This window comes from Salvelinus alpinus, chromosome 12 (genome assembly GCF_045679555.1).
Source record: "Salvelinus alpinus chromosome 12, SLU_Salpinus.1, whole genome shotgun sequence".
Taxonomy (NCBI): Eukaryota; Metazoa; Chordata; class Actinopteri; order Salmoniformes; family Salmonidae; genus Salvelinus; species Salvelinus alpinus.
The window spans coordinates 6,912,224-6,937,178 of NC_092097.1; the positions used below are offsets into that span (position 1 = coordinate 6,912,224).

The following is a 24,955-nucleotide window of genomic DNA, read 5'->3' on the forward strand; positions in this document are numbered from 1 at the left end:
TGAAATTCGAGGAGTGAAGTTAGGGGAGGTGTATCAGCGACAGCCAAAAGTCGGACACTAATGTGGTTTTACGACAGCAAGACTCAGATCAACATGACAGTGTTGCCATTGTTTATAAAATATTTTCTTATAATAAACATGTCTCCAACACCCATATCACACACACACAAACTGAAATGATATTTACATTTTACAATCAATTAGTGAGAGAGAGCCTCAAATATCACATTTATTTGTATATATTTGCGGTACACATGAAGCAAATTGGTTACCGTTTCAGTAATGTCTTTGGTCACATTTGCCTGGGTTAAACAAAAACCCCATAATAATTGGTTGACAATAGAGCCTAGCACAATGCAGTCAACTGCAGTCAAAACTACATGACCTTTGACCTTTGATCACATTATTTTTGTAGAGTTCATGCAGTCGACATGTAGGAGCAAGTCTGAGATTTTTTTCTTCCCAGAATGCAACACACCTTGCAAGGCAGTGACTTGACAAAAGTGATCCGCTCGAACGTGCCCAAAATGTTGTGTGAGCGAACAGCGGATAAAAAAATGGCTGAAGTCCAATATTAACAAAAATGTCACAAAATGTTGTCATAATATATGCGCAAACTGTTTGGACTGGGAAGCATGCTTAATCAGGTCCATCTTACAAGGTTTTGTCTAGAAGGGATAAAGCTTTTGACAAAATTGACTTTTTGTAGCAGGTTCAGGAGAACTTAAGCAGCAGGTTAGGATAATTAGGTTAAGGTTAGGAAAGAGTTAGCTAAAATGCGAAAAAAATGTTATACTTTTGACCTCAATTTGACCAAAGCTGTATCCCATCTACATGACCATCTTACAAGCCCTGAGGTGAGCACACCATCAAGCTAGCTAGTACAAGGTGTCGCCCCAGCTGTGCTACCGGCACTGTTTGCCAGCGGTTCTGTTAACAAAGGTGAGAGTAGGCGGGAGCGAAACACACTGTCTACCGGTGTCCAGTGCTTAAGTTGAGCTGAATCCTGCCGGAAGCTAGCTAATGTGAAAACGTGCCTGATATTTTAAGAATTGATTCATGTTGGGCCGGCAGGGTTTGTTCAACATTGTAGCCTATAGGCCTATAGGCTACAATGTTGAACAAACCCTGCCGGCCCAACATGAATCAATTCTTAAAATATAGACCAACGCGTTAGCCATTGCTGTGGTGCGAGAGAAGCAGGCCTGTATCTCTCACAGAACTAAAATGAGATTCACTTTCTATGATCTCTCTACCTCTCTGTGTTGTTATAGACATACGCCTGCAACTCTCATCTCTCCAGCATTGCACTTCATCATTTATTTCCTTATAGAATAATAGCTGCTGGAAGTGTGCTGGAGGTGCTGCAGCTCTCTGCTGCCTGTTCAGACAGAAATGAAATAATTCAGAATACTGAACCAGGAGTAAGCCAATAATTTAGCCACAGAGGATCAATAGCTAATTTAAAAAAATAGCCTAGCTGTGGATTGTGTGTAGCCAAATCACAAGGCATGCCTCGGGAACGTGCGGCAAATCTGTCAGTAAACAACATGCAGCCAAAACAGGCCTTTCGCAATATGTCACATACAATCGTGGGAAAACACAGTTTGGAAAGCAAATGGATCCGGCTGAAAATAAAATTCTAATGTGTCTGTATGTTACCAAGTTATCAACTTCCAAATAGGCCTATTGAGTGAACAGCATTGTTTTACAAAGTAAAGCAAGAAAGAGATACGCTTTTGGCTGGTGAGTGAGCTGCGCATCATTGGGTGAGACAGTGAAACTGGAAAACTTTTTCACGACTATAATTTTCTCCTCATATTGAACAATATGTGTTTCTCCGCACACCTAAGCCTAGCCTAAAGACATCTCAGATTCTCAGTTTGTCAGAGTCAAAGCAGCCTGACATTTTGATCATTTGTGAGGTATTAAAAGAGATTCTGCGAAAGTCTACAGTCATCTAAAATGATGTAGAATTGCATGAAATCCATTTATAAGGCCACATTTTTCCAGGACTCCAGGCTACAAAAAAATGTCTCCATGTGCGCAACTTCTGCAAACAGCTCCACACCACTGCTCTATGCCAGTACGCCAAATCGATGATAATGCATGCAATGCTTTATTATAAAGGTGATTTTTTTTTCATGCATTCCAGTACCTCAGAACTCCCCAGGTCACCACCCTCTTGGGCTCACTTTTTGTTCCGGCACCTCCTAATTTACAAATTAAGCACAGCCGGTGTCGTCCCGCTAGCAAGCAAGGAGGACTCTGCTACACAGCAGGCGGGAGCGACGCCATGTGCTAGCTAGTACACAGTGTCGCCGAAGCCTCCCGCCTGTTGTACTAGTGGGAGGGCGGGACGACCGGTAGACATGGTCCTTCGCCCCTGTCTGTCGGGCACGGTTTTCTCCAGTACACATTAGGTGGGGTGCGGGGGTGACACCCTGTGCTAGCTAGCTAACTAACTAGCAAGCTAGCACACAGTGTCACTAATTAACATGCTAGTTAGCTAACACGTGGGATGCAGGGCGACCGCTAGACAGTGTCCTTCGCCCTGCCTGTTGGGCACTGTTTTCCCGCAGTTTTGTTAAAAATGGTGAGGGTAGGCGGGAGCGAAGGACACTGTCTACTGGTTCCGCTCCCTCTAGCTAGCAAGGATTACTCCAGTAGGCAGGGGCGAAAAAACTCAGATAATAGTTTAATTTCCCTTTTAACCCACATTCAAAAGTGTCACACAAGCATGAAAAGGTCTGCTCAGGCAGGGTTGTAGCGCTCATTCACGAAGCACAAATATACACTGAGTGTACAAAACACCCCCCTTTCCCTCAGAACAGCCTCAGTTCGTCAGGGCTACAAGGTGTCAAAAGTGTTGCACAGGGATGCTGGCCAATGTAGACTCCAATGCTTCCCACAGTTGTGTCAAGTTGGCTGGATGTCCTTTGGGAGGTGGACCATTCTTGATACTATTGAGCGGGGGAAACCCAGCAGCATTGCAGTTCTTGACACACTCAAACCGGTGCGCCTGGCACCTACTACCATACCCAGTTTAAAGGGACTTAAAAATGTTGTCTTGCCCATTCACCCTCTGAATGGCACACATACACAATCCATGTCTAGTCAAATGGCTACCCAGACTATTCACATTGCCCCCCCTCCCGTCTCCACACCACTGCCACTCTCTGTTGTCATCTATGCATAGTCACTTTAATTAACTCTACCTACATGTACATACTCCCTCAACTAACCGGTGCCCCGGCACATTGACTCTGTACCGGCACCCCGCTGTATATATTGTTATTTTTTTTTTTACTGCTCCTCTTTAATTACGTGTTACTTTTATCCCTTATTCTTATCCGTATTTTTTTAAACTGTACTGTCGGTTAGTGGCTCGTAAGTAAGCATTTCACTGTAATTCTACACCTGTTGTATTCGGCGCATGTGACTAATACAATTTCATTTTTTATTTTTTATTTGATGTCCCAAACGTCTCAAGGCTTGAGAATCCTTCTTTATTAACCTGTCTCATCCCCTTCATATCTACTGATTGAAGTGGATTTAACAAGTGACATCAACACGGGATCATAGCTTTCAACTGGATTCACCTGGTCAGTCAAGGAAAGAGCAGGTGTATTATGACTCTTATGTATCATTGGAAACATGTAGATATGTTGCATGCGACAGTTTGATCAATCCTAATAATTTGTGGCGCACGCAAATCCTAGAATCTCAATTTCCCGACAGAATTTAGTAAGACATTTATGCACGGTTGATATATGAGGACTTAAGCCTAAATATATAATGTGCATGTCAAAAACATAGCGATTAATTGTCTATTTAGGTTTTCAAAAAGGATAATCTAACATATGTATTGAGGCAGGCGAAGCAATTGTGTCTCACGTGTTTATTGTAAAGCTTCCTGCGCGTGACGATGCGCTGCGTCTGCCACACCGCTTTTGAGTAATATCCTTATACATATTCAACGTTTGCAGGATTTGGGCATAACTCCAAAACAATTAAACTCAGTGAACGTCAAGTCTGAAATGAAGTGAAGGCTAATGTAGCAGGTGGTCGAATCGACGTAACCTAAATCAATAAGAATATCAACACCATTAAGTGCATGGCGCACTCTTTCTCGGCATGTGTTGTAACTGGTGTGCGATTGTTAAATATTTGGGATTTTTATCCCGTTCTCAGCAGCGGCGTTGAAACAGAATTGATAACAATGATTTTACCACAATAATATGTGCATTTTGCTGCTTTGCATTATGATCAAATTAATTCAGTGGGCGCTGAGTGCACTCCATCGATTCGAGGGTGCTGTCTCCATTCCGCGGGCGTGCAATGTTTGCTTCTCAGTCATTTTTATTATCAGGACATGTCAGTATATGTTCTTTAAAGTTAATAAGTGACTGTAGCATAACCGCTACTAAATCCACTGGTCAATTCGATTTATCGGCAATTAGCAGCAGGCAACGAAAGTTAGGCGAGTCCAGACTTTCAGAACCACTTTCCACTGGACAGCGCTCGAGCGGCTTTGGAATCGAGACAGCAAACGCATGGATTTCTTTGGGATATTTCAAACGATGGAAGGAGTTTTTTGGAAGTGAGGTGGAGGACATTCTTCAAGTGGCCTAATCTACACCCTATTACCAGCAGGAACAACATTTTTCTTTAGTCTCACATCAACATGTTTGTGAATTGGATATGGGTCAATTCACACCGAGAAGATTCTACCAGAGAAGGATAAAGGGGTGAGTAGCCATAAAATGGGTCAACTTTGAAATGCAAAGATAACGTAGATGATAGACAAAGGAATTCATACGAATTGATGTAAATGTACTTATTTATTGTACGCCCACACTCAATATGTGGTTGTATTGAATTAACTGAACACAATCATTTCGACAAACGGAAGTGTTGTAGCGAGTTTCTGTAATGATTTTTACTATAATGACAAAATTGCTAAATATAGGCACATAAATGCACAAAAACGTCGAAATATTATTATGTGGTATATATGTATCCGTAGAAGTGCAACGCCTCGAACATTGTAGGCAAACATTGATTGTTTTATGCGTAAAGGCGCAGCATGTGTGTGCAGGTCTGTGTCCTCACCCGTAGCCTACCACACGGAAATTATCTAGACTGCAGAGCCAACGATAAAAACAAATTTTGACGATGTGAAAAAAATAAATTACATTGCTTTATGCATGCCTTTGTGGGATAAAGAATAACAAATCAGTGTATACTTTTGACCCACTATGAAATTGTATGAGCAGCTGACCCTTCTATTCAGTTGAGTTTGAATAGCACAGTAGGCTATGTGAGGTGCCTTCTAAAGAGCCCTATACCCCGATCATATGCATCCAGGATCCCGCAGGAGAAAGATCCCGCGGGGACGCAAACAGTGTTTGAATTATTTTCCAGTGTAGATGATCTACAGCTGTGCTGTACGGCATCCTCTTGGCAATACGAAAAGTATGTGGACACCCCTTCAAATTTGTGGATTCTGCAATTTCACCCACACCGGTTTCTGATAAGTGTACAAAATCGAGCATACAGCCATGCAATCTCCATACACAAACATTGGAAGTAGAATGGCCTTACTGAATAGCTCAGTGACTTTCAACGTGGCACCGTCATAGGATGCCACCTTTCCAACAAGTCAGTTCATCAAATGTCTGCCCTTCTAGAGCTGCCCCGGTCAACTGTAAGTGCTGTTATTGTGAAGTGGAAATGTCTAGGAGTAACAACGAGTCAGCTGCGAAGTGGTAGGTCACACAAGCCTGTCCTCGGTTGCAACACTCACTACCAAGTTCCAAACTTCCTCTGGATGCAATGTCAGCACAATAACTGTTTGTTTCCATGGCCGAGCAGCTGCACACAAGCCTAAGATCACCATGCGCAAATTCCAAGCGTCAACTGGAGTGGTGTAAAGCCCGCCCCCATTGGACTCTGGAGCAGTGCAAACGTGTTCTCTGGAGTGATAAATTATGCTTCACCATCTGGCAGTCCGAAGGACGAATCCTGGTTTGGCGGATGCCAGTAGAACTCTACCTGTCCCAATGCATAGTGCCAGCTGTAAAGTGTGGAGGAGGAGGAATAATGGTCTGGGGCTGTTTTTCATGGTTCTGGCTAGGCCCCTTAGTTCCAGTGAAGGGAAATGGCCACCCCGACCCATTTTGTGTTAAGACTACTCTGATCAATGTGTTGATATTATTTTGGGAGTTAAAACAACACTAATTTTAGTAAATATTAAACTCTCATAGAGTTGCTTACATTTAACTCCAATTGTTAATGTATTAGTTTGTGTCGTTTTTAATCAACTCCGTTGTCATTTTGCACTTTTCTATGTTTTTGAATTAACAATCAACTACAGCAGAGGACATTTCTCTTTCAGTGTACTTCCTTTGAGTTATAAGGGTACAAAGACATTTGAATATTTCTTAGTGTGTCACATTATGGTGGTTTGCAATGTGATATCAAACTTCTGTTGGAAGCTAATTTACAGGATGACATCCAGCACTTTTACATCACTCATATTTTACATTTACATTGCCTGTCAGAGTAGGGAAGAAATACAGTAGATGAAGACTACCTACACTATATACAGTGCCTTCGAAAAGTATTCAGACCCCTTGACTTTTTCCACATTTTGTTACGTTACAGCCTTATTCTAAAATGGATAAATAAATACAAAATCCTCAGCAATACACACACAATACCCCGTAATGACAAAGTGAAAACAGGTTTTTGTAAATTTTTTGCAAAGTTATTAAAAACAAAACACATAAAAACCTTATTTACATAAGTATTTAGACCCTTTGCTATGAGACAAGAAATTGAGCTCAGGTGCATCCTGTTTCCATTGATCATCCTTGAGATGTTTCAACAACTTGATTGGAGTCCACCTGTGGTAAATTCAATTGATTGGGCATGATTTGGAAAGGCACACACCTGTCCATATAAGGTCCCACATTTGACAGTGCATGTCAAAGCAAAAACCAAGCCATGAGGTCAAAGGAATTGTCCGTAGAACTCTGAGACAGGATTATGTCGAGGCACAGATTTGGGGAAGGGTACCAAAAAATGTCTGCAACATTTAAGGCCCCCAAGAACACAGTGGCCTCCATCATTCTTAAATGGAAGAAGTTTGGAACCACTAAGGCTCTTCCTAGAGTTGGCCGCCCGGCCAAACTGAGCAATTGGGGGAGAAAGGCCTTGGTCAGGGAGGTGACCAAGAACCCAATGGTCACTTTGACAGAGCTCCAGAGTTCCTCTGAGGAGATGAGAGAACTTTCCAGAAGGACAACCATCTCTGCAGCACTCCACCAATCAGGTCTTTATGGTAGAGTGGCCAGACGGAAGCCACTCCTCAGTAAAAAACAGATGACAGCCCGTTTGAGTTTGCCAAAAGGCACCTAAAGGACTCACAGACCATGAGAAACAAGACTATCTGGTTTGATGAAACCAAGATTGAACTCTTTGGCCTGAATGCCAAGCGTCACGTCTGGAGGACGGCACTGCTCATCACCTGGCCCATACATCCCTACGGTGAAGCATGGTGGTGGCACTATCATGCTGGGGATGTTTTTCAGAAAGATGAACGGAGCAATGTAAAAAGAGATCCTTTATGAAAACCTGCTGCAGAGCGCTCAGGACCTCAGACTGGTGCGACGGTTCACTTCCCAAGAGCACAACGACCTTAAGCACACAGCCAAGACCACGCAGGAGTGGCTTCGGGACAAGTCTCTGAATGACCTTGAGTGGCCCAGCCAGAGCCCGGACTTGAACCCGATCGAACATCTCTGGAGATACTTTATAATAGCTGTGCAGCGACGCTCCCCATCCAACCTGACAGAGCTTGTGAGGATCAACGGAGAAGAATGGGAGAAACTCCCCTAATACAGGTGGGCCAAGCTTGTAGTGTCATACCAAAGAATGATGCTACAAGCAATTAGGCTGTAATTGCTGCCAAAGGTGCTTCAACAAGTACTGAGTAAAGGGTCTGAATACTTATGGAAAAAAATGCTGGGTTGCTAAAAGGTCTATTGTGTGTAGACTGATGAGGGGAAAAAGCTATTTAATACCTTTTAGAATAAGGCTGTAACGTAAAAAAATGTGGAAAAAGTGAAGGGGTCTGAATATTTTCAGAATGCACTGTAAACTTGATCAACTATCTCACTAACGGGTTGATATAAATTAAAACACTTACTTATTAGATTCGTTTAGAAAAATGTATGTTTATTATCTTTGTGTAGCATGAAATAAAAAAACAATCAATGCAGATGCGAAAACACAGATATTGAAACAAACAGAACATTCAGGAAAATATGACAATGAGGTCCGTCCCACATTTGTGGATAACTCCATACATTTAACTCCCTGGGTGTTTCTCAAAATGCATTCTACTGTGCTCCGAGCACGCAAATTGGAGCACGGGAGGGTCGTAGTATGAGTCCAAATCAAAGGAGCACGGAGGGCACTTCTCAAATGCGTACTCCGTTTGTTCATATTTTGAAACATGCAACGATGCAAGCTTCAATGGAGAGTATGCAAAGAATTATGACACAACCACGTACAGCGGCTATTATTTGAGCTAAAACGAGAGAAAATGCACTCTTACTTCAGAATGAAATGTTGCCTATTCACATCTCATATGTTGCCTGACTACAATATTTTAACTTGTTAATAAATACATGCTATGTTAATTTTGCCATGGTTACCTGCCTACAATACCCACTCTAGTGTGCGTAGGTCGCAAGCCATAGTAAGTTAAAAGAGCTAACTGGCTAGCTAATACTAATACTAATACTATAGATAGCCACAAAGAATTGTTAGCTAGCTACCCACAAAGAATTGACATCTACCTTGGATAACATTGGTTTTAGGTCATTTTTGCCGTTTGTACTATCTGGTTAGCTACATTATTCCGATTCACCCATAGCTAGCTGATAGTTATGAAGTAAAATGTTTGCTTTGTATTTCGTCTCTATTGACATTGTCCTGGCAAGAAGAAGGAAGGTTCAGCGAATGGGTAAGTCAATTGTCAATAGGGCTAACTGGCTAGCTAACTAGCCACAAAAATGGTTAGCTGAATTGAAATCTATTGTACCTTGCATAACATTAGTTTTAGGTAATGTTTTGGCCTGTTTAACGATTACAACGATTCACATATATCTAACTGATAATTATGAAGTAAAACGTTTGCTTGGTGTATATCTTGTTTCGTCTCTATTGTTGCCGTTGTCCTGGCTGGAAGAAGGTTCAGTGAATGGGGTGATGCAGCGTGAGGTAATAAAGTAGGGTGAGGAGCAGCGTAAGGTAATGCAGTAGGGGGAGTGTGAGTGCTTCTCAAATGTAATGTTTAAAGCATTCTCCACACTCTCATCCTCACAAGAACTCAAGAGAACGTCCTCTGAGAATGCACTTGGAGCATGAGAGTGTGGAGCACAGTAGTATGCATATTGAGAAACACCCTGTCTCTGGTTACTCTAAATGGAGTTTATTTCATCTTTATTTAACTAGGCAAGTCAGTAAAAAAAAAATTCCTCAGGATCGGTGTCCCCTTCCACGGGATGGTTAAGCTAACGTAGGCTAATGCGATTAGCGTGAGGTTGTAATTAACAAGAACATTTCCCAGGACATAGACAGAAAGCTTAAATTCTTGTTAATCTAACTGCACTGTCCAATTTACAGTAGTTATTACAGTGAAATAATACTATGCTATTGTTTGAGGAGAGTGCACAGTTTTAAACATGAAAAGTTATTAATAAACAAATTAGGCACATTTGGGCAGTCTTGATACAACAGTTTGAACAGAAATGCAATGGTTCATTGGATCAGTCTAAAACTTTGCCCATACACTTCTGCCATCTATTGGCCAAATTCTAAATTGCAGCTGGGCTGGAATAATATATTATGGCCTCTCTCTTGCATTTCAAAGATCATGGTACAAGAAAAATACAAAATAACGTATTTTTCTTTCTTTGTATTATCTTTTACAGATCTATTGTGTTATATTCTCCTACATTTCTTTCACATTTACAACAACTTTCAAATGGTACCAAGAATATAACCAGAAGCTAGCCAGTAGCTACCCAGAAGCTAGCCAGTTTACTGGCTAACGTTAGTATTTCAGCTAACCACGGTTTGTGGTCATTAGCTATTACTTTAGATCGAAAATCTATTGCCAGTTTTGTACAACGTGACTCTGACCATAACATACCGGACCTATTTTTCTTTCCATATTCCCTGATTTTAACCGCAAGCTCTGGACATTTACACCTGGATTTCGCAGCTAGCTAGCTGCTACCCGTGTGACTATTGGCTTACGTTGATCCCGGAGCAAACATCAATTATTCCGGAGCTAGCCAGCTGAAGAGTTCCATCAGCCACTCATGGGCTACAATCACATATCCGGACCCGTTTTACTGCCAATGCGGAGCCCCACCGGGTCTTCACGACTGGACTACCGACGTTATCTGCCCGAGGGAGTTATCCAACTGGCACCTCCGTCGCGACATTACCTGAACGCCCATCTGCAGCCCGCTAATCGTTAGCTGTCTTATCGGCTGCTATCTGAATAAGTCTATCGGACAATTTTTCTTGGGTCACTATAACTATATCTATTTTGCCAATTGGATTGATCCCCTCTACCACACGGAACCCCACTAATCTACTGACGGAAACGCACGAGGTGGCTAAAAACAGACCTCCATCCTATGCTAGCTTGCTACCGATGGCCCGGCTAGCTGTCTGAATCGCCGTGACCCAACCAACCTCTACTCACTGGACCCTTATGATCACTCGACTAAGCATGCCTCTCCTTAATGTCAATATGCCTTGTCCATTGTTGTTCTGGTTAGTGTTTATTGGCTTATTTCACTGTAGAGCCTCTAGCCCTGCTCACTATACCTTATCCAACCTTTCAGTTCCACCACCCACACATGCGATGACATCACCTGGTTTCAATGATGTTTCTAGAGACAATATCTCTCTCATCATCACTCAATACCTAGGTTTACCTCCACTGTATTCACATCCTACCATACCTTTGTCTGTACATTATACCTTGAAGCTATTTTATCGCCCCCAGAAACTTCCTTTTACTCTCTGTTCTAGACGTTCTAGACGACCAATTCTCATATCTTTTAGCCGTACCCTTATCCTACTCCTCCTCTGTTCCTCTGGTGATGTAGAGGTGAATCCAGGCCCTGCAGTGCCTAGCTCCACCCCTATTCCCCAGGCGCTCTCTTTTGATGACTTCTGTAACCGTAATTGCCTTGGTTTCATGCATGTTAACATTAGAAGCCTCCTCTCTAAGTTTGTTTTATTCACTGCTTTAGCACACTCTGCCAACCCGGATGTTCTAGCCGTGTCTGAATCCTGGCTTAGAAAGACCACCAAAAATTCTGAAATGTTCATCCCTAACTACAACATTTTCAGACAAGATAGAACGGCCAAAGGGGGCGGTGTTGCAATCTACTGCAAAGATAGCCTGCAGAGTTCTGTCCTACTATCCAGGTCTGTACCCAAACAATTTTAACTTCTACTTTTAAAAATCCACCTCTCTAAAAACAAGTCTCTCACCGTTGCCGCCTGCTATAGACCACCCTCTGCCCCCAGCTGTGCTCTGGACACCATATGTGAACTGATTTCCCCCTATCTATCTTCAGAGCTCGTGCTGCTAGGCGACCTAAACTGGAACATGCTTAACACCCCAGCCATCCTACAATCTAAGCTTGATGCCCTCAATCTCACACAAATTATCAATGAACCTACCAGGTACCACCCCAAAGCCGTAAACACGGGCACCCTCATAGATATCATCCTAACCAACTTACCCTCTAAATACACCTCTGCTGTTTTCAACCAAGATCTCAGCGATCACTACCTCATTGCCTGTATCCGTAATGGGTCAGCGGTCAAACAACCTCCACTCATCACTGTCAAACGCTCCCTGAAACACTTCAGCGAGCAGGCCTTTCTAATCGACCTGGCCGGGGTCTCATCCCGTCAGATGAGGATGCCTGGTTATTTTTTTAAATGCCTTCCTCACCATCTTAAATAAGCATGCCCCATTCAAGAAATGTAGAACCAGGAACAGATATAGCCCTTGGTTCTCTCCAGACCTGACTGCCCTTAACCAACACAAAAACATCCTATGGCGTTCTGCATTAGCATCGAACAGCCCCCGTGATATGCAACTTTTCAGGGAAGCTAGAAACCAATATACACAGGCAGTTAGAAAAGCCAAGACTAGCTTTTTCAAGCAGAAATTTGCTTCCTGCAACACAAACTCAAAAAAGTTATGGAACACTGTAAAGTCCATGGAGAATAAGAACACCTCCTCCCAGCTGCCCACTGCACTGAAGATAGGAAACACTGTCACCACCGATAAATCCACTATAATTGAGAATTTCAATAAGCATTTTTCTACAGCTGGCCATGCTTTCCACCTGGCTACCTCTACCCCGGTCAACAGCACTGCACCCCCCACAGCAACTCGCCCAAGCCTTCCCCATTTCTCCTTCTCCCAAATCCAGTCAGCTGATGTTCTGAAAGAGCTGCTGGACCCCTACAAATCAGCCGGGCTAGATAATCTGGACCCTTTCTTTCTAAAATTATCTGCTGAAATTGTTGCCACCCCTATTACTAGCCTGTTCAACCTCTCTTTCGTGTCGTCTGAGATTCCCAAAGATTGGAAAGCAGCTGCGGTCATCTCCCTCTTCAAAGGGGGGGACACTCTTGACCCAAACTGCTACAGACCTATATCTATCCTACCCTGCCTTTCTAAGGTCTTCGAAAGCCAAGTCAACAAACAGATTACCGACCATTTCGAATCCCACCATACCTTCTCCACTATGCAATCTGGTTTCAGAGCTGGTCATGAGTGCACCTCAGCCACGCTCAAGGTCCTAAACGATATCTTAACCGCCATCGATAAGAAACAATATTGTGCAGCCGTATTCATTGACCTGGCCAAGGCTTTCGACTCTGTCAATCACCACATCCTCATCGGCAGACTTGACAGCCTTGGTTTCTCAAATGATTGCCTCGCTTGGTTCACCAACTACTTCTCTGATAGAGTTCAGTGTGTCAAATCGGAGGGTCTGTTGTCCGGGCCTCTGGCAGTCTCTATGGGGGTGCCACAGGGTTCAATTCTTGGACCGACTCTCTTCTCTGTATACATCAATGATGTCGCTCTTGCTGCTGGTGAGTCTCTGATCCACCTCTACGCAGACGACACCATTCTGTATACTTCTGGCCCTTCTTTGGACACTGTGTTAACAACCCTCCAGGCGAGCTTCAATGCCATACAACTCTCCTTCCGTGGCCTCCAATTGCTCTTAAATACAAGTAAAACTAAATGCTCTTCAACCGATCGCTGCCTGCACCTGCCCGCCTGTCCAACATCACTACTCTGGACGGCTCTGACTTAGAATATGTGGATAACTACAAATACCTAGGTGTCTGGTTAGACTGTAAACTCTCCTTCCAGACTCACATCAAACATCTCCAATCCAAAGTTAAATCTAGAATTGGCTTCCTATTTCGCAACAAAGCATCCTTCACTCATGCTGCCAAACATACCCTTGTAAAACTGACCATCCTACCAATCCTCAACTTCGGTGATGTCATTTACAAAATAGCCTCCTATACCCTACTCTATAGACTGCATCCAGTTTATAATCACAGTGCCATCTGTTTTGTCACCAAAGCCCCATATACTACCCACCACTGCGACCTGTACGCTCTCTTTGGCTGGCCCTCGCTTCATACTCGTCGCCAAACCCACTGGCTCCAGGTCATCTACAAGACCCTGCTAGGTAAAGTCCCCCCTTATCTCAGCTTGCTGGTCACCATAGCAGCACCCACCTGTAGCACGCGCTCCAGCAGGTATATCTCTCTGGTCACCCCCAAAACCAATTCTTCCTTTGGCCGCCTCTCCTTCCAGTTTTCTGCTGCCAATGACTGGAACGAACTACAAAAATCTCTGAAACTGGAAACACTTATCTCCCCCACTAGCTTTAAGCACCAGCTGTCAGAGCAGCTCACAGATTACTGCACCTGTACATAGCGCAAACAACTACCTCTTTCCCTACTGTATTTATTTATTTTGCTCCTTTGCACCCCATTATTTCTATCACTACTTTGCACATTCTTCCACTGCAAATTAACCATTCCAGTGTTTTACTTGCTATATTGTATTTACTTCGCCACCATGGCCTTTTTTGCCTTTACCTCCCTTATCTCACCTCATTTGCTCACATTGTATATAGACTTATTTTTCTACTGTATTATTGACTGTATGTTTGCTTTACTCCATATGTAACTCTGTGTTGTTGTATGTGTCGAACTGCTTTGCTTTATCTTGGCCAGGACGAAATTGTAAATGAGAACTTGTTCTCAACTTGCCTACCTGGTTAAATAAAGGTGAAAAAAATTAAAAATAAAAAGAAATATATGCATATCCTTGCTTCAGGGCCTGAGTTACAGGCAGTAACTCAGGCCCGGTCAAACCCTAACCCGGTCAAACCCTAACCAGGACGACGCTGGGCCAATTGTGCGCCGCCCTATGGGACTCCCAATCAGAGCCGGCTCCAGGCATAAGCAGTCACTTAGGACCCCCTTTTTATTTTAGGAACTCAGTGGGGGTCTCAAGTTACTGTTGAGAGTTAGAATAGTAGAATGCATAAGGTGTAAGTTCGACATTTGGTTGTGCATCAGCAGTTTTTCTCTTGTTTTATCAATCACTGACAGTCACTCAATTAACCATGTCAGTTAACAATTTTTAGATTGGTAAGTTAGTCTAGCCAGTTATCTAAACTTGTAGTAATTATGGCCGAATACCGACCTGGTGAAATGTGTAGAATTGAAGGAAATTCTCTCTGCCCCATGGCAAAATTAGTAGAATTGGGGGGCCTCCCAACCAAATCTCACCTAGGCCCCACAAAAGGCTAGAGCTGGCCCTGCCAGTTATCAACACTAACTCCAGGAAGAGTATCACTCTCTTGACGGTTAAGATAACTCCCAGTAGAGTCAATTTAACCCACATTTTTTTTCAACACTGTGATTTCAACTACCGTTGTTTTACTGTGTAGTCATAAAAAAAAAACACAGAGTCTGAAAGTCTCATGTGCTGCACCATGCAAAAGCATTTAGAAGTTTAGTTATTTTGTTCTAGAACATTTTTGCACATTGGATTTGCACATTCACTTGCTTACCAACATCATCCTATGATAATGCTAATGTTCAGTGGAAATCAGCCTTTTTAAAATCAAGTATTCTTAAAGGTCCACTGCAGCTGTTTTTATGTCAATATCAAATATTTTCTCTGTAACAATGAAGTACCTTAGATTGTTTTCAATTAAAATAGTCAAAAAGGAACAAAAATAGATTTTTATCAAAAAGGAATGCTGGGAGCGGTCTGAGTGAGGAGCCTAATAGGAGGGATATGCAACCTGAAAACTAGCTGTTATTGGCAGAGAGATTCACTTATCCCGCCTTGCGGTCCAAAACCCTTACCATGCTAAATTAGCTGAAATATCAGGTGGTCTTTTCAAACAGCTCTTACACTAAAAGGATATTATCATAATTTTCACAATTTCACAGTATTATTCTAACCAGTTTATTAGATACACCACCTGTTAAAGGAATTAAATGATTCCTCTATGTACTCATTAATTAAAATCAATCTGTCTATTTATAAGAATTTGTAAGATACTTATTAACATAAAATAGACAGGATACAGTCTTATTAAAATTAGATAATAGTATTTATTCTCGGAGCACGCTCCCATTTGACCATAAACAACAGTTTATATACAAGATATGACGTCATTGGTTTACAGAATAAATCTCCTCCTCTTGACCAATATAAAACAGGTTCAAAAGTTCATTCCAACTCCCCAGCGCACACACATGACACACAATATCATTTATTCTCCTGAAGGCTCACTATAATTTATTACCACTTTAGCAGACAACTCAAGATAATGTAAGACCTAAAAAGTTACCCACAGCCTTATCTAAACATCTCAGGGCTAAGTTGGGTCAGTTCAACCATAGTTTAACGACCCTTTTTGCTTACTTTATAACCCACAGCACAAATCTCTTTCACTAGGCGTGCAGAGTTCAATTAGTTATAGTTTTATCTAAATCTAGAAATTGTTTTAGTTATTATTAACAAATTTCCTAACACCACCCCATTCACGAAAATGGTTTGCTCCAACAGACAGTGAGTCACGTGGCCGTGGCCTACTATATAGCAGGCAGACAGGCATTGAGGCATTCAGTTACTGTTTGATTGAACGTTAAATGGGCAAAACGGTCAGTGCCAGGCATGCCAGTTCCAGAATCTCAGAAACGGCCAGCCTCCTGGGGTTTTCACGCACGACAGTGTCTAGGGTTATCCCGAGAATGTTGCGAATGGTGCAAAAAACATTCAATCAGCGGCTGTCCTGTGGGCGAAAACAGCTCGTTGATGAGAGCTGGAAAGAGAATGGCAAGAATCGTGCAAGCTAACAGGTGGGCCACAAAAAAAGAAAATAACGGCGCAGTACAACAGTGGCGTGCAGAACAGCGTCTCGGAACTCACGACTCGTCGGTCCTTGCCACGGATGGGCTATTGCAGCAGACGACCACATCGAGTTTCACTTCTATTAGCTAAAAACAAGTCCGCTCCAGTGGGCACGCAATCACCAACGCTGGACAATTAAGGAGTGGAAAAACATTGCCTGGTCTAACAAATCCTTGTTCCTTTTGCTTCATGCTGGTGGCAGAGTCAGGATTTGGCGTAAGCAGTCAGAATCCATGGCCCCATCCTTCCCGGTGTCAATGGTACAGGCTGGTGGCGGTGTTGTAATGGTGTGCGGAATGTTTTTCTGGCATTGCGTTAGGTCCCTTTATACCAATTGAGCAACATTTCCATGCCCCAAATAATTCAAGCTGTTCTGTAGGCAAAGGGGGTCTGACCCAGTACTAGATGGGTGTACCTAATAAACTGGGAAATTGTGTTTTTGGTTGCACTGCCCCTTTAATCTAATCTTTCTAAATAAGATAGTGACAGGCATACACTTGAAAATGAATGGCCATGTCTTAAGGAAGATATGGGAAACGTCACAACACACTGGTTTGTGTCACTGGAGTATGATCTCTGGAGAAATGAACCCTGCCTTAAAAGTCAGATTACAGTAATGACGTACACACACCATGATATTAATAATGCTGCTTCCATTTGCAGGATATCTATACCCCAGGCCTCCCTCTGTCTCAGGGCATAAGATAAGCTCTGTTGTATCCTCGTCTCAACTTGCCTTCAAACTGAAGAGCTGACACGATGGCTGCCAAATGTGCACTTTTCTGCAAAAACTATTTTTTCCCCTTTTTGACAAATGTACAGCCGAGAAGGAAAAGTACTCTGCACATCACTGGGTTAATTATCTAAAGAGACTTACTAAGCACAGATATTTTGATTCAATTTAGTCCAGTCTTTGAGGTTCCCATGGATAGATTTTATGTCTGCCATTATTGGGTTATTCCTTCTGGCATGTTCTTAGTGAACACAGCCACTGGTATGGTGCTCGATAGATACAGAGCACATGTGGTGTGAGCAGGTCCCAGTAGGAGACAGGCTACTGTATCAAGCAGGCTACTGTATCAAGCAACACGCTGCATGAAAAAGAGGTGCAAGGCTCAATCAAACAGCCTTAGATGTAATTTATCTCTCTCTCCCTCTCTGTTGGTTTAACAACACTGTAAAATAAAAAGTTCTTTCAAATAATAATTATTAAGTAACTAGTTCCACAGCCTTTGTTCTTTCTTTACTCAACTTTTGGGTGCAAGTATTACCTGAAAAAAATTAACAATTGTTGTCTCCAACTAGTTACATACACACACAGTAGTTTTAACATACAATATTTTCAACTTAAATATTTGACACATGTTGACATACAGTACATGATTACAGTGTGCATGTTTATTTATACAGTAATTACTATTCAACATGTCCTCACCGGGAATTTGCATCTCAAAGTGAATCTCAGCTCTGATAAAAGTACACTCGAGAAAAACATTAAACATTAAAACAGAAAACCAAACATTTCGGAAATGAATAAATCAAATCAAGGATGAGAGAATACTCAGATTAACTGATAATTGACAACGACGTGGTGGCGTAGCAGGAAAATTGGAATCCATGAACCAAGAGGTTGTGAGTTCAAATCCCAGGGGAGGACATGTTGAATAATATTTCTGTATAAATGAACATGCACAATGTAATCATGTATGTCAATGTGTGTCAAATATGTAAGTTGAAAACATTGTATGTTAAAACCACTGTTTGTGTAATCAGTTTGACAGCAGTTTTTAGTTAAGATGCAAAAATAATAATATATAGTTGAATGAGCGTAAGTTGAGCAAACACATCATTTTAAATTGACAGAATTTTTGCCTTTCTCAGTTTGGGCCAACAATTTTTTTTGTTAATGTAACACTTGGACTGAAAAGTTGGGGAAACAAAAAAAGGCTGCAGTACCAGTTAGGTAAAGGCCCAGTGAAGTCAAAAACGTGATTTCCCTGTGTTTTATATATACTAAACAAAAATATAAAACGAAACATGTAAAATATTGGTCCGATGTTTCATGAGCTGAAATAAAAGATCCCCGAAATTTTCCATATGCACAAAAAGCATATTTATCGCACATTTTGTGCACACATTTGTTTACATCCCTGTTAGTGATCATTCTCCTTTGCCAAGATAATCCATCCACCTGGCATAACAAGAAGCTGATTAAACAGCATGATCATTACACAGGTACCTCTTTTGCTGGGGACAATAAAGGCCACTCTAAAATATCCAGTTTTGTCTCACAACACAATGCCACAGATGTCTCAAGTTGAGGGAAAATGCAATTGGCATTCTGATTGCAGGAATGTTCACCAGAGCTGTAGCCCGAGAATGGAATGTTCATTCTTCTACCATAAGCCGCCTCCAACGTCAACAATTTTTTGGGGGCAGTACGTCCAACCTGCCTCACAGCCGCAGAACATGTGTAACCACGCCAGCCCAGGACCTCCACATCCGGCTTGTTCGACTGCGGGATCATCTGAGACTAGTCACCTGGACTGCTGATGAAACTGTAGGTTTGCACAACCAAAGAATTTCTGCACAAACTGTCAGAAACCATCTCAGGGAATCTCATCTGCGTGCTTGTCGTCCTCACCAGGGTCTTGACCTGATTGCTGTTCGGCATCGTAACAGACTTCAATGGGTAAATGCTCACCTTCGATGGTCACTTGCATGCTGGAGAAGTGTGCTCTTCACGGATTAATCCAGGTTTCAACTGTACCGGGCAGATGGCAGACATGGCATCATGTGGGCGAGCGGTTTGTTGATGTCAACGTTGGGAACAGAGTTCCTCAGGGGGTTATGGTATGGGCTGGCATAAGCTACGTACAACGAACACAATTGCATTTTATCGATGGCAATTTGAATGCACAGAGATACTGTGACGAGATCCTGAGGCCCATTGGTGTCATTCATCCCCCGCCATCACTTCATGTTTCAGCATGATAATGCACGGCCCCATGTCACAAGGATCTGTACACAATTTCTGGAAGCTGAATATGTCCCAGTTCTTCCATGGCCTGAATATTCACCAGACATGTCACCCATTGAGCACGTTTGGGTTGCTCTGGATCGATGTGTACGACAGTGTGTTCCAGTTCCCGCCAATATCCAGCAACTTTGCACAGCCATTGAAGAGGAGTGGGACAACATTCCACAGGCCACAATCAGCAGCCTGATCAACTGTATGCGAAGGAGATGTGTCGCACTTCATGAGGCAAATGGTGGTCACACCAGATACTGACTGGTTTTCTGATCCATGCATGCCCCTACTTTTTTTAAAAGGTATCTGACTGTGACCAACAGATGCAAATCTGTATTCCCAGTCAAGTGAAATTCATAAATTAGCACCTATTTCAATTGACTGATTTCCTTATATGGCCTGTAACATGTAACATGTTGTAACATGTTGCATTTATCAGTGTATATTTCCACATAAGGCTAGAATAATACTGTGAAATTGTAAACATGATGATAATGCCCTTTTAGTGTCAGAGCTGTTAGAAAACACCACCTGAAATTTCAGCCTGTTTTGGTGGGATGGAGTTTTGGCCTGTGTGGTGACATCACCGCGCGGTAAAATCGTTGACAGACCAATAAGAAAGAAAGTTCCAAAACTCTCTGCCAATAACAGCAAGTTTTCAGTTTCCTCCTTTCCACTGAGATCACTCCCAGAGTGCAACAGTTTGGATTGAGAAATGTATCTTCGCTAAGAAGCTATTGTTGTTTCTTTTTGACCTTTTTTCATTGAAAACAATCACAGTAAGGTACATAATTCTTACCCCAAAATGATCTGATATTGAGATAAAAATGGCTGCATTGGACCTATAATAATAATTAGTTGCACACTCAGCAAGAGCCCTCTGGTAAGCCCACTGTTCTTTAAGTTACATTAATATACCATGCGGCAGAATATAAGCAGCTACGGAGTACTTTTTACCCAGTTAATAATTGCTAAATGCATAACATAGTATACTGGCTCTTAATAGAGGGTGTTATTTCTGTTTGACATTTCAATCTGGTTCGGAGTGGTCATGTGTCGAAGACATCCATTTGTTTGAAGTGAATAAATTGGAGTAATCAACATTTACCATAGTAATAAAATGCCAAGCAAAAACAATGGTAGCGCATTTCTCAACGGATACTCCAGGTTTTCTTGTTGCCTATGCGTTGGATTTTAATAAAAGATACAAAAAATTGTCCCTGTGTTTTCGTGGGGCTCATAGATTCTGCCTAAGCTAGCTTGTGAGTATCTCAAAGAAGAAAAAAATACTATAATCAAATATGTGGATTTCTAAAAAAAACAGGCCCAGGATTTCCCCTGGAGCGATGTTGTTCCGTCCATAAAGAGTTGGGCTGGGAAGGAAGGGGATTTCCATTGCCTATCACAAGCCCAGGTTCCACCTTCACTCTCCTCCCGGCAGATACCATCTGCTCCTTGGAGGCACCGTCCAAGCAGCTCTGTGGTTGTAGACTGGCGAGAGAGAGAGAGAGGGGGGGGGGGGGGGGGGGAGCAACACCGCACTAGACTGACTCATACTGGCAAGATTCATCAGTCTGTATTAGTGATGTGCAGGTTGACTCATAACCCACAGTCCCTGCAGTCATATCTGCGGGGTGGACTGGTTTAGGGTCATTAAATATTGTGTGGCGAAAGGGCGGAGGGGTTGAAAAAGAGAAACAAAACCTTAAAAAACCTATAAGTGTATAATTCTTGTGCAATTTATGTGGGCTACATTGATGTTTTTCGGTCATTATTGTAAGGCTATCTGTTATTAGTGCATAAGCCTAAACTTTGGCTTAACTGTACGCGCGCCAAATATCCTACCACAGCCAAACGCCAAATAACGCTTTTGAGAACTGGCAGAAAAAGTGAACGTCAATCCACGGAGACAAAAATGACATTGTTGAAGATGAATTCAATAAGACAAAAGCTGCGAAAGGAGACAAGGGATGGCCAGAAAAGTCATGTTTGCACTAGACCGACTCATACTGGCAAGAAGGGATGGCCAGAAAAGTCATGTTTGGGAAAGATTTGGTGAAGTGGTAAAAGATAATGATAGCAGTGACGGCTATGTTATGTGTGATGATTGTGAGGCACTATACAAATTCGACAGTTACAAGACGGGACTTCAAATAGGCCTATGGCATGTCAAGGCCTACTGTTTAGATGGGTTAAATGGAAACTGATATCTGCACACTGACTGTAGGTCTATGACCTCTCACATAGCTTTAATAATAACTCCTGCAGAATGAAGCATTTCTTGCAGTAAAAATAGGCAACATTTTGACTTGGGAACAGGAGTGGAGAAATGTGATCTCTTTCTTTCTGCATCTTGAGAGAATGCAATGCTCAGATACCATCTGTAAGGGGATGATCTTCATCATAAAAGCTGGTAGTATTTCAACCACATAAAATATGCATCGAAGCCGAACTGAAATCTTATCAGAAACATGTTGGGTCGTTTCACATTTCCCTTACAACTGACGTTATTTGGAAATTTTGCTCATTTTTTTGCGTGATTGTATTTTCTCCCCATTCCCTAAACGTCTTTGCTCCACGAAAGATGACAGAGAGAACTTTACTGATGTCAACTAGAAGCATTCATTCTATCAATCTATTACATTATTCTGTTGAGCAAGGGTTTATTTAGTATTCTAGGGAAACATATGATGACAAAAGAGAACCTACATCTATCTAATTATAGACAAGCTGAATAACAAATAGGCTACCAAAATGTCGGAAATTTTAAGCCGAAACATACTGTATCAAAAAACAGTTCTGCCTTGTTTGACTGTAGCCTTTAGCTCATATTCTATATTAGCAGGTTAGGGTGGTGCGCGGGCCTCAGATTTTCACTTTATCACATATAGTCGGGTGGTTGCGGGTGGGTTATTGCTGGTGAACAAACAGCTGACCCGCGCACCACTAGTCTGTATGTGTCTCTTGTAAGTTCCGTGACCATGCCATTAATTTCAAAGTGAGTTGGAGTTGGGTTTTCTGTGGGCATCTACTACTAAAAACACTTTGACCATTCCATATTGCCACCCAAGTGAGGTTTGTAGAATGCAACCCGCCTAAGTGCAGTCTTGCTCTCTGTCTACACCATCTGTGATGTAGAGTGACTTGCCCCTTCACTATAAACTAGGCAGAATGTCCTGACTCCTGAGAGGATTCATTCATACTAACAGTGGCTAAAGAAACAGGTCCTAAGACATCAGCGGGAAGGCCCTCAAGAACGTTAAGAGTATTTCCTGAGTCATTGAACATGAAGCATTCTCCTAGGACTGACAGGTGTGAAATGGACTGTGAAATGAGCACTTAACGTCCCCTAACTCGCTGGATTATACACATCGCACAAGAATAAGTCATCCCTTTGCATCTGACTCTCAACACTTCCTCCAAATCCCATTCACCTTTAATACCATCAAATAAACATTCAGAGCACGTAGGCGCCAAGCAAAATACATTTCCTCTGATAACCCAGCTCAAACATCTAAATGATGAATGGAGATTTGTTTTTGTTGTTGTTGAATTAACTATAACCATAACATCAGGTCACAACATATTAACACACACACTGACAATGGTTGGATGTAAAAAGCAGCAGCAAGATAATACGTATTCATAAGTTGCTCTGGCAATTGAAAAATACGACTTTCCCGATAACAACAAAGGGTGTCTTCTCAATCTCAAAGGAACAGACGTCCTGAAATGGAGTAGCTGAAATTTCACCGCTTTATCACAGGAAAAATGATTATGCCAAAGAATAGGAGCTAAAATGAGAGCCGTGGCTAAGGCACTGATCGTATCAGACCAGTTCTGGATATTCCCTGCGTGTCACACTGTCCTTTATGAATTCTCTATCTATTCATTGTAACACACTGTCTGTGACATGGATTCAAATTGGCTTGTTTCTTATGCAATGCATGAAGTTCATACTTTTGAAAATGCTTGTTAGCCATCAGAAACCTTGTTATTATTCTGTCCTTGCAGTACTGGAATTACATGCAATAACTCAATAAATAACCCACAGAGGAGTCTTATTCATGGACACTAAGAATAATAACTCAATCTAATATTTTCTGATTAGTTTTTCATTTCTGCTGTCTAAAGAGTAATTCAGGAAATTCCAACCCGAGTTAAATGGCAATCCGCAGTTAAAACAATAGCAAAGAGGACACCCTGTCACTGTTTCAGTAAACAACTGAGGGATGGGGCTGGTAAAATTGAACCATCTCGAATGAATAGACAGAGCTATGAATGACAAGATTGACCATCCGTGATATCAAAACAATAGTTTTAACCAATTAGAGTGACTCATAGATAAAATACCTCATGATAAGCTGCAAACCTTTTTATCTACCAAGGGAGTTCTCATCAGTAATTATCACGGCTGTCTAGATCCCTCCACAAGCCAACACCACTTTGGCACTCAACAAAATGTATGGGGCCATAAACAAACAAGAAACCCAGAGGAAGCATTTCTAGTGTGGAGACTTTTTTGGTGGGAAGACTTTAATGAGGGGAGACTTAAAACGGTTCTACTTCACTTCTACCAACACGTCTCCTGCACCACTAAACCTCTAGACCCCTTTTATTCTACTCGCTGAAACGCATACAAGACCCTCCCTCGCCTTTCCTTTGACAAATCAGACTACGAATCCTCCTGCTTCCTGTTTACAAACATAAGCTCAAACAGATAGTACCAGTGATGCTCTCAATATGGAAATTGTCAGATGAATTTAGACGGGAGGCTACAAGACTGTTTTGCTAGCACAGACTGGGATATGTTCCGGGATTCATCAACATAACATTGAGGAGTTTACCACATCAGTCACAGGCTTCATCAATAAGTGCATAGATGACGTCGTTCAAATAGTGACTATACGAATATATCCAAACCAAAAACCATGGATTACAGCCAGTATCCGCACTGAGCTAAAGGCTAAAGCTACCGCTTACAAGGAACGGGACACAGACAAGGACACATACAAGAAGGCCTGCTACATCCTCCGACTAGACATCAAACACGAAAAAGATTTGCTGTGTGAAGCCCAAGGACGCAGAACTCCCAAACGAGCTAAATGCCTTTTATTCTCGCTTTGAGGAAAATAACAGGGTCTTGCGTGAAAGCCCCTGTTGTTCCGAATGACTGTGTGATCGTGCTTTCTGAGTTAGTAAACTTTTAAACAGATTAACAATCTCAAGGCCGCAGACGGATTAGAGCATGCGCAGACCAGCTAGCAAATTCACAGTCATTTTCAATCTCTTCTTGGACCAGTTTCTAATCCCAACATGTTTCAAGCTGATCACCATTG

At 42.1% G+C, this 24,955-nt stretch overlaps 1 protein-coding gene across 2 annotated transcripts in view; it reads left to right on the forward strand.

Moving 5' to 3' along the window:
- The first annotated feature begins 3,347 nt into the window (after positions 1–3,347).
- The window catches only part of LOC139535405 (metabotropic glutamate receptor 4-like), a 332,761-nt gene continuing 311,153 nt past the window's right edge, over positions 3,348–24,955 (forward strand). The window contains exon 1 of one of the 2 annotated variants that reach the window (XM_071334772.1): positions 3,348–4,751. The gene's annotated coding sequence lies outside the window, so the exon portion shown is untranslated. The remainder of the gene's footprint in view (positions 4,752–24,955) is intronic. The other variant, XM_071334769.1, reaches the window with a different exon arrangement.